Raw genomic sequence first — 10,803 nt, forward strand, 5'->3', positions numbered from 1 at the left:
CAGAATATTAAATGAGACAGTCTCCCTCCATCTATAGATACATTTAAAGAGAAAACTACTGTGAGTGTCTCTTTGGCAAAATCATGAATGAGTAGAGAGATTTAGATACACTGGATATTAGTCCAGTCTTAAGAAATGTACCACATTTGGGACAAAATTCTCAATTAACATCATCACCTCTAGTGAACAGAAATGTGAGAGAGGGGCTGAGGATGTAGCTCAGTTTTTAGAGTGCTTGCCTTGTATGCACAAGGCCTTGGGTTCAATCTCTAGCACCACAAAAAAAAAAAAAAGAAAAAAAAGAAGGAAATATGAAAGAAATGATACAAAAAATGGTGATATCTAGGAGCCATAAAATTTTTTCACAAGTGTTTCATCAGCTGTGACCAAGACACAAAAATACCCAAATATCAAAGCTGTCAATTTATCTCAAAAAAATCTGCCAGCATATTTTCTCAATTGCTGTTGCTGATAGATGAAGTTCACTCTAGCTTGTATTATAGGTGAAATAGGGAGGAATCCAGTAAACTACTCTTAGCTTGAGTAAAATTTTAGCATTCCTGAATCCTGCCCCAACCCTGATACACTAGTAATAAGGCCAGAACTACCAATTCCTCCTAGAAAAAGTTTTTTTTTTTTTTTTTTGTGGGTGTGTGTATGTCTGTATTGAATGTTTCACATGTAACATATTTCGTTTATGTCACTATGTCCCTGATAACACTAGTGATAATGCCAGAACTACCAATTGCTCCTAGAAAGTTTTTTTGTGTGTGTGTGGATGTGTGTGTCAATGTGTGTACTGAATATCTCAACTTTAAGTTATTTTATTTACCTTACTATGTCCTGAAGTTCCAAACTCTAGAACAAAAGGTGATTGAGCTTATGTAAATCTCTGTAGATTTCAAACAAATAAATTTACATTCTTTTCCCAGCACTTTTATGAACTATGATACCAGACAGCTGTTCAGAAAGGAGCTTAGAAAACAATGATCCCTGTTTATTCCAACAAGTCTTTACAGAATAGTCCTACATTGGGTACTTCATATAAACTTTCCTCAGGGATAAAATGCATCAATCAAAAAGATTTTCTGTAACCTGGGCAGTGTTGTTTAAAAGGTTATTATAATAATCTGAAAGAGCTAGGTGTGGTGGCAAATATACTAGAGGCTGGAGAGGCAAGTCAGGAGGATTGTGATTTGAAAGACAGCCTTAACAACAGAGAAAGGCTACAAGCAACTTATTGAGATATTAATGATATATCACCTGTCTCAAAAAAAAAAAAAAAAGGACTGGAGACATAACTCAGTGGTAAGCACCCACAGAGTTCAATTCCTAGCACCAAACTGTCGCGACCCCTCGCCGGCAAGGGAAAAAACGACACAGGATTCTTCCTTCAGCAGTTTACTCATAATGAAAAGACAGGAACAAGAGAAGAAAGCGCGCGCGCGAGAGCGGTCGGTCTGCCCTAGCTTAAGTACCCAGCCTTGCCAATGACCCAGCACCACGTGGAAGAGTCTAATAGGTACAGCGCAGTGGAAGCAGGCCAGAGCCCAGCCCACAGCCCAACAAGGAGTTGTTTACTACTAACTCTGTAACCGCTGAGTCATCAGAAGCAGGAAGCCAGCGCCATTTTCAGGGTGCGGTCCTCGGCTCCCAACACCAAACCACACCAAATTAAACAAATATCTGAAATATAGTAGGGACTCCAGAGTATAGGTATATATGCATAGATAAAAATTTGGGTTACAATATAAAGTTTTGAAAAAAAAAATTCATGGTTCTTTTTTTTTTAAAGAGAGAGAGAGAGAGAGAGAGAGAGAGAGAGAGAATTTTAGTATTTATTTATTCATTTTAGTTTTCGGCAGACACAACATCTTTATTTGTACATGGTGCTGAGGATAAAACCCAGTGCCACACGAATGCCAGGCAAGTGCACTACCGTTTGAGCCACATTCCCAGCCCCTATCATGGTTCTTAAGACCTCAAAATAAAAATGCCATATAATCCACTAATAATTTTTTTTGAAGCAGGGTATCATTGTGAATGTCTGTACTCTCAGTGGCTTGGGAGGATGAAACAGGAGGAACTTAAATGCAAGACCAGCCTCAGAAACTTGGCAATGGCTTAAGTGACTCAGTGATATCCTGTCTTATTAAAAAAATAGGGATGTAACACAGTGGTAAAGTGCCTAAATAAGTAAAAATAAATAACAATAACAATTCTTGGTTTAAAAATGCCCTATAGGGCTGGGGATGTGGCTCAGGTGGTAGCGCGCTCGCCTGGCATGCGTGCGGCCCGGGTTCGAGCCTCAGCACCACATACAAGCAAAGATGTTGTGTCTGCCGAGAACTGAAAAATAAATATTAAAAAAAGAATTCTCTCTCTCTCTCTCTGTCTCTCTCTCTTTCTCTCTCTCTCTCCCTCTCCTCTTTCTTTAAAAAAAATGTCCTATAACCCAGTAATTATAACTCTGGATAAATATCTAAAGAAATTGGAACACTTTTGTTAAAGGTATTACTTCACTTCCATTTTTATTGTAGGTTTATTCACAGTATGTAATAAAAGGAATCAAATGAAGTGCCTTTTAGATGAAAGGTATTGATGAAAAGGTTTCTTCTAGCAGCAGATCATCCATCTACTTGCCTTAAAGGCTGCATACTTATAATTCAAACTGCTCCCTAAAAGGCAAGACTCAGATATGGATTCTTCTGAGTACTCCAAGAAATTTTGGTACCTCTGGACAAATTCTGTAAGACTTTTCCAAAACTAAGGAATGGGTAAATTTTGGAGTTTGGAATGCGGACAACATACAGTAAATTCCTCAAGGGGGAATCTTAATTCAGACACTGTGATAAGGTGTCTGGTCTGGGGAAGAAAGAGGAAGTAAAATCAGAGTTTGAGATAAAACTAGACTTTGGTTCACTGATTTCTAGGTTATTGATTTAATCCAAAGAGATATTGGAAAAGGTTAAAGCTACTAATTAAAATTTATGTAAAACAGTTATTTAAAAAGTACCAGGAAAGAGCTGAAGGTGTGGCTCAGTGGTACAGTGCTTGCCTAGCATATATGAGGCCATGAGCTTAATTTTCAGCGCCCCATATAAATAAATTAAATATAAATAAATATTTTAAAAATACCAGGTAAGGATTTAGGGTTGTTGCTCAGTAGTAGAGTGCTTGGCTAGTATGCATGAGGCAGTCTGTTTGATACTGGACCCACATTAATAATAATAATAATAATAATAATAATAATAATAATAATATTTTGTTCATCCACAACTAAGAAAAAAATTATTTTAAACAAGTACAACAGTGCTATGGCCTGTAACTTTCTAATTATCTGTGGTCTAATTAAGCCCTTGCAATTGAACTTTCTTGTTATTTAAATCAAAGTCCAGTTCCACTTTTATTTCCTGCCACACCAGGACAAAGGAGTTTGCTTGAATATTAGGAATGCTTCTAAATGTCACTTTAATAAAGTTGTTTTACATATTTAAAAACTCAGTTGAAAGCAAACTTGGTGGCACAGGCCATAACCCCTGTGGCACAGAAGAATTATAAATGGGTATCATGAGTTCAAAGCTACCATCAACAAAAGCAAGGCACTAAGCAACTAAGTGAGACCCTCTCTCTAAATAAATACAAAAAAAGGACTGGGGATGTATCTCAGTGCCCCTGAGTTAAATACCTGGTACAAAAAAAAGAAGAAGAAAAAAGAAAAAAAATCAATTGAGAACAAATGCATTAAAGAAACAAACAAACAACAACAAAAAAAAACCTTAATTTTGGACAAATTAACTACACTATTGTGAGGATGGCCTAAAAAAACTCCATTTTAAAAACTTCAGTTTGAAACATGCAGTCTCACCAGGCATGCCTAAAGAAGCCCTGCAGTATTGCCCTCAGACGTAAACAAATCACTTCCCCTCACCTTGATAAACAGAGTGAGGCCTCTGGCAGGTTGTCCTCACCTAATAAGAGGGAAGGGTGAAAAGACCAGTCACCTTGCAAGCTCAGCAATCCTGACTCTAGCTCTTCATCAAGGGCTGAGAGAGCAAAAGGGGCCTCCAGGTTTTTTCCATTATGGTTCAGTGGTGAAGCTGCTTTTGGAAAGGCGGATACAAATGAGGATATTCACCACATACATGCAGCCTTATCTGTTTGAAAGGCTAGGGGGAAACATTTTTGGGGTGTCAGAGTCAGATGTTTACAAGGTATGGGGAACTTGGGGTTTAATCCTAGGATTCTGCTCGCTGCTCATTAATGCCCACTGGGTGTGGGGAAATTTGGAAATTCATGAGAACCTTGGGATCTGGGTGACAGCTTGCCTAGCATGGATGAGGCCCTGCGTTCCACAAAACCAACACCACATACCAACAAAGATGTTGTGTCCGCCGAGGACTAAAAAATAAATATTAAAAATATTCTCTCTCTCTCTCTCTCTCTCTCTCTCTCTCTCTCTCTCTCTCTCTCTCTCTCTCTCTCACTCTCTCTTTAAAAAAAAAGAAAAAAAAAACATATGGAGGTTAAAATACCAATATAATACATTGGATTATAACCTGAATTGTGGAATCTGGAAACCATTCTAACTAGAAATATTCTGTTTTATAATTTGCTCAACTTGTAGCCTTGTTTAGAGCTAGTATTTTGGAAGAGCTAAATGCATATTTATGGAAATAGTAGGAAGAAAATAAATTCAGGTCCTCAGGGTTGTGGGTTCAGTACCAAATTGTGGAAAATATAGACAATTACTGTTTTTGTTTGTTTGTTTATTTGTTTGTTTGTTTTTTGTTTTCCTATAACACTGAAAAACAGCAGTTAAAAATGCTGTTTGGGGTGGGAGATAGGGGATCTCTCCCTTTATTCTCCTTATTGATAGGAGCTCTTGATGCTTCAGGATATCTCAGCCACTATCACATTCTATAGATTGTTTATTTTCAGCTTCCTAACAGAAGAACCCTGTAAATAGTATGGAAGTTCCTCAATAAAATTAGAGGAGGCTGGGGTTTTAGATCAGTGGCAGAGCACTTGCCCAGCATGTATGAAGCATTGGGTTTGATCCTCAGCACCACATAATAAATAAATAAATAAATAAATAAATAAATAAATAAATAAAATAAGGGCATTGTTGTCTCTCTAAACTAAAAATATTTGTTTAAAAATTAAAAATAAGATTATAATGTAATACAGCTATACTACTCCTGAGTATATATCAAAGGAAATGAACTCAGAACTCTTTTGTAAGAGATAGCTGCATGCCCATGTTAATTGCAGAAGTATCCATGATAACTAAGATATGGAATCAGTCTAAATGTCCATTAATAGATGAATGGATAAATAGAATATAGTATATAATACATGTATATATATATATACTTATTATATATATGCATATATTATACATATGTATGCACAGTGGAGAATTATTCATGCATAAAGAAAAATAAAATCCTGTTATCTGAAGCAAAATGGATGGACCTGGAGGACATTATGTTAAGCACAATAAGCTAGACAAAGAAAAGACAAGGATCTCATGTTTCTCTCATATGTGGAAACTAAATATAAGCTGAAGTGAAAGTAGATTAGTGTTCTTGGTGTTTTTTGTAGGGTGCTGGAGGGGAGAAGAAGGGTAAGGTTGGAGAAACGGTGATGGATATGATCAGTACATGCAATATTGTAGGGAAATTTCACTGTGAATTCATATAATATGTACATTTAATACATATTAATAAAAAAGAAAATTGAAACTGAGACAAAACAAAAACTTTTCCCTGAACCCAGAACTTCCTTTGACACAGTAGCTTCCAAAGCAGCCCAAACAGTAGTGTAGGGTTCCATGGACCTTTCCTCCTATCCTCCCCAGTATTCCTCTACTTGTGCAACCTGTGTGTGGATAGGGGTAGGGAAGTTCCCTTTCACCATTGGGGTTGAAGAAAAGATATTATTGAAAACAAATATTAGAACTTACAAAAGGATTTATACATAAAACAGTATTATAAAAAAAGATAATCATCAATTTACCCTTAAAAGTGTACACTAGCACATGTATGCATGTATGCATGCGTACGTGCACGCACACACACACACACACACACACATCATAGAAGTAATACTATCAAAAGCCTACCTAAAAGAAACAAATAAGCTTGTTAGAAAATAAAATAAGCATTTCTAAAAGCCAGCTTGCAAATTTCTGCAATTTGTATGTTGGAGGCTACAAGGATATGACAGATATGATTATTCATGAATCAGGATGTATTCATTTGTTAACTTTTCCACCATTTAGGTTGGGGCATATTTTACTTTGTTATTTATTCATAGCCATGGAAACCAGAAGTTTATCTCATAATCAGAGTCAAGGCATGTAGTAACAAAAAAAAAAAAAAAACAAAACATAAGCAAATGCTTGTTTTAGATGTGTTATGAAATCAACTGAATCTTTGAAGGCCAAATGGAGATTACCCAGGGTTAACCAGCTGCTTTGGAAGTGTAACAGGAACCAGGACGACTAAAGATACTGACACTTAAGTTGAATAAACCAAGGGAATTGTGCTTGACAGGTACCTTTCTATATTAAGAGGATTTTTAAAAAAGTGTTCACAAAGGAGCAGAGGTAATGGAATTTCAAGTAACGTTGAACAGAGTATTATGAGATTTAGTTCTAGTTCTAAGTATGTCAATGATCTGGATAGATTACTATTTTGTTTCATAACAGTACTCTCTACATATGCAAAATAAAACAGCTAGGTGATCTCTAACATGTCCCAGAATGTTACAGTTCATATCTGAAGCAACACTGAATGGTTTGCTAACCTAGGAAAATTATTTGTGGAGAATAGACAATTATGCAATGTATCTTGTCAGTTGTCTGCATCACAAAATGAACAAAATATCAATCTCTTGTGTTTCAAGAGCCTATTTCTGCTGTATAAAATTTTTCATCAAAACACAAAAAGCTCAGATTCTTTTGGAAATGTGCCATGGAAAGGAAATGAAACCATTAGCCTGGTGACTGCTGGTTGGAGGCTTGTTTATCTGAAGGTTAGCCAAGATTCTGGTAAAGAATGGGCTGGAGTTCCCTCAAACACAACATTTTATGTGAGGCTTCCAATACTTGTGTAAGTAATTGCACAAGCTTCCCTTGCATTATTATGATATTTCTAATTCCTTTTCAAATCTAGAAACCAAAAGGCACTCAAATATCTAAAATAGAGAAAATAGTATTAGATATTCTCTTACTCAAGTAAGATGGACATGAATATAGAATTTTGAACTGCAATATATTTGAAAAGCCTCTAAAATTTTCCCTATTGACTGATCTTTTTTCCAGATTCATTTCCCATGCCCAGATCTATTATCTGTGAAAGATAGCATGAGCTTTTGATGGCCTGCAGGACATTGATACTTGGATATGCTGCTTTCATCATAAAACACAGGTCCAAAGCTTACTCATCTTCTCCCATTTAAACCTGTTTTCCTCACCCACTGCTTTTAGTATCACCCTCGCTTGAAATCTTGGAGTCATCTTTGACCCCTTTCCATTCCTAAAATCATTTTCTCCAGTTTGTCATCATATTCTTCCTTCCAAATAATTTCTTCTTTCCAAATATTTGCTCATATTGAACATTTTTTTCCTTTTTCTACAGCTCTGTGCTCATCCCTACTGATTGCTTCTAGATTATTGAACTGTTTTCCTAACTTATCTCCTTATATCTAGAATTTCTTTTCTTTAATACATGGAACTCTAATACTTCACCCCAGATCTTAATCCTTGTGTACTGTATCACCTCCTAAATGAATAGTTTTGAATCAAATAGAAATTTGGTAGTTTGGCCTGACTTTCAATGTCTTTTATAATTTATATTCTCCTATGCATGTAACTGTAACGTAAACAGCAACTACTCTTCCCCTTTCATTTATCATTTTTCTGAAATATACTCTGGCTATGTTGATGAAATAAAGAATTTATTGAAAATATCAAAGGAAGCATTACAAGCAGTTATACAGTGTTAGAAACAGATTAATTTTCCACACACCAGAGTGCAGAGAAATCTCATGATAGGTTGCAGGGAAAGTTAATAGGAGCAACCTAAACCTAGACTGTGTGTTCTGAACCTGACCAAACATATCTTAAAACAAGTGGCAGAGCAATCATATTCCTGATATCTTAATTACATTTTAAGACAAAGTACAACATTCTTTAAAGGATACAGAAATATCTGGTACCACAAATTTAAACTTTACAATGCCTAGCATCCAATCAATGTACTACCCAAACAAAGAAAGAGGAACATATGATCTGTAACTGGAAGAATGTGAATTAGTGGAAATCTGTAAAATACATACTGGTTGTTTAACACCTGACTATGAGTCTCATAATCTTTGTCATTTCCAAGTCTGCCTTATAGATATGCTCAAATATGTTCATGGAGGGAAAGAGCATATTAAAAATGACAATTGAAATTTGAAAGGAAAAAGTAAGTAAAATAAGAACTACACTTGATGGAATTAAGCACAGATTAAAAATTGCAGAAGGAAAAAATGAGTATGCTTAATCTTTTTTTTTTTTTTTTTTTTTGCCAAGGAAGGGCGGTGCCCTCAGAGCTTTATTATCTGCTGCCACAGTATGCACAAGGTGACACTAACACACATTCTACGCGGGGACAAGGGAGGCCAGACAGCTACGCGTAATGCAAAGAAAAGGGGGAAGTTGAGGACTCTGATGGTGGCTGACGCCACTGAACTCTGCTACCAACAAGACCAGAGTTCCCAGGTTCACACTGACACATCTTCAAACACTTGCAGTTTCACATATCGTGGAGAGGAACATCCACAAGTCAGACTCTGAAAATTCAGATGATTGGATGGAGAGTTCTTTCACGGCGGGGGGTTGTCACAAGTGGACTTCAGAATCAGCTTCTCCCCCCTCTTCTCAACTTCAAAGCCCATCTTCTTCAGCAGGGATGTGTCCGCCAGCCCCTGCTCCTCCATCTTTGCAATCAAATCTTGGTTCTGGCTGTTGTCCTCAGTGAGGTTGCGGACAGCGTATACCACCCACTGCATCAGAAAGGGGTTACTGTCATCGATGTTGCAGCTGTCCAGGATCAGCGGGATGCCATCCAGCTCATTCACCTTGTGTTGGTTATCTTTATTCTTGTAACACAGATTTCCAATCAAGCGAATAAGATGAGACTTAAACCCCTCGGCCATATTTGAGATGTCACCTTCTGCTTTTATGCAACCAGAGGTACTGAAGATGTTTGTGGTATCCTTTCCAGCTACATGAATTAGTCGTAAAAGATCGACCACACGTTCCAGCAGGCCAGGAAAGCCCTGCAGATAGCCCAGCAGCTCGGTGTTGGCCGTCATTTCACACAGCACATCCAGAAGCCTAATGGTGGCCAGAGCCTCCTCGTCCTCAGTGTGCTGCTCAGAGGTCAGCTTCAGCACAGTCCTGCACTGATCCACAAAGGAGCTTGCAATCAACTCGGCGTGGCGCAGAAACACTGGCACATCATCCTTGGTCAACGGCTCGTCTCCCACCAGCTTGGCTATCATGAGGTCGAGCAGTGTGACCCTTTCTTGATTGCTCAGTTTGGCATACATGGCTTGCACCAATTCCGGGCTTTTCAGAAAGTGATCCGTAATGATCAAGAACGGCCACTCTGACTCAGGCTGCTTCTGGTGAGCTTCAATGACATTAATTGCAATATTGAGGTTTTCTTCCAGTTCTTTCATCCTCTCAGGATTAAGAGATGTGAACAAAATCATTGAACAGTAGGCAACAATTTTTTTGTCTAGATGATTTAAGCAAGACATGAAGAGCTCGGGGAAGGCGTGCACCCACACGATGGCCTGGGAGTCTTCCTTCTGTGAGGCAACGTTGCCTAAAAACTGCAGGCCACAGCGAAAGGCTGTCAAGAGGGAGTCCGGTTCCACTCGTAGTTCACGGAACAGAAGAACCAAATCAACAGCCACACCAATCGTATCCAGGTTTCTGATTGCATTCTGGTTCGCAGCACACTCCCACAAGCGTTCCGGAGACACCTGAAGCACTCAGTTATCAGCTGCAGACTGGAAGCCAGATGTTCCACCTGGGATGGGTCCCTGCAGGCCAGCTCCACAGCATGAGATGACTTCTTTAAGATGTCCAACACTCTTTGGAAGATGGTCCTGGGTGCTGTTTCTCCGTTGCGCTGCTCCTTGAAGAGCGCGGTGAGCGCGCGAAGGGCCTCCAGATCCTGGATGGGCGCCGGCACCATGACGCCCGAGAGCCGGGCGGCGGAGGCCTGGGCGCCGCCATCTTGCCTCCTGCGCGGCCAAGCGGCGCTGAGGAACGGCGCTGAGGGGTGGCGAGGGGCGGCGAGGGGCAGCGAGGAGGAGGAGGAGGAGCGGCGAGGGCCGAGGGGCCGAGGTGGCAGGAGGCGAGGCGGAGGCCGAGCGGCAGCACGAGCGCGGGGCCGCACGCAGCGCCGGAGCCCGGGAGCCGCCACCCGGCCGCGCAGAGCCGCGGAGCAGGCCGGGGAGGGGGCGGCGGAAGTATGCTTGATCTTAATCATAGCAATGGAAACAAAAAAAGAAATATATGTATGAATGGGATTCTACAAAGTGAGGGAGAGGAAGGGAAGATTTGAATGATAAGGAGGAGGTTTAGGGGAAAAACTGAAAGAAACAGATCTAAAACTGTTTAAATTTAATAAAAACTATGAACACATATTTGTAAGAAGGTCTATTAAACCCAACTAGAGCAACCATTAAAACTAAACAAAACCAACCAACAAACAAAAACAATAAAACAACCAG

General features: G+C 39.1%; 1 pseudogene; it reads right to left on the reverse strand.

The window, feature by feature from the left end:
* Nucleotides 1–8,592: 8,592 nt before the first annotated feature.
* On the reverse strand, nt 8,593–10,318 carry LOC144251772 (ataxin-10 pseudogene; annotated as a pseudogene).
* Nucleotides 10,319–10,803: the final 485 nt, after the last annotated feature.

Source organism: Urocitellus parryii, unplaced genomic scaffold, assembly GCF_045843805.1.
Source record: "Urocitellus parryii isolate mUroPar1 unplaced genomic scaffold, mUroPar1.hap1 Scaffold_205, whole genome shotgun sequence".
NCBI lineage: Eukaryota > Metazoa > Chordata > Mammalia > Rodentia > Sciuridae > Urocitellus > Urocitellus parryii.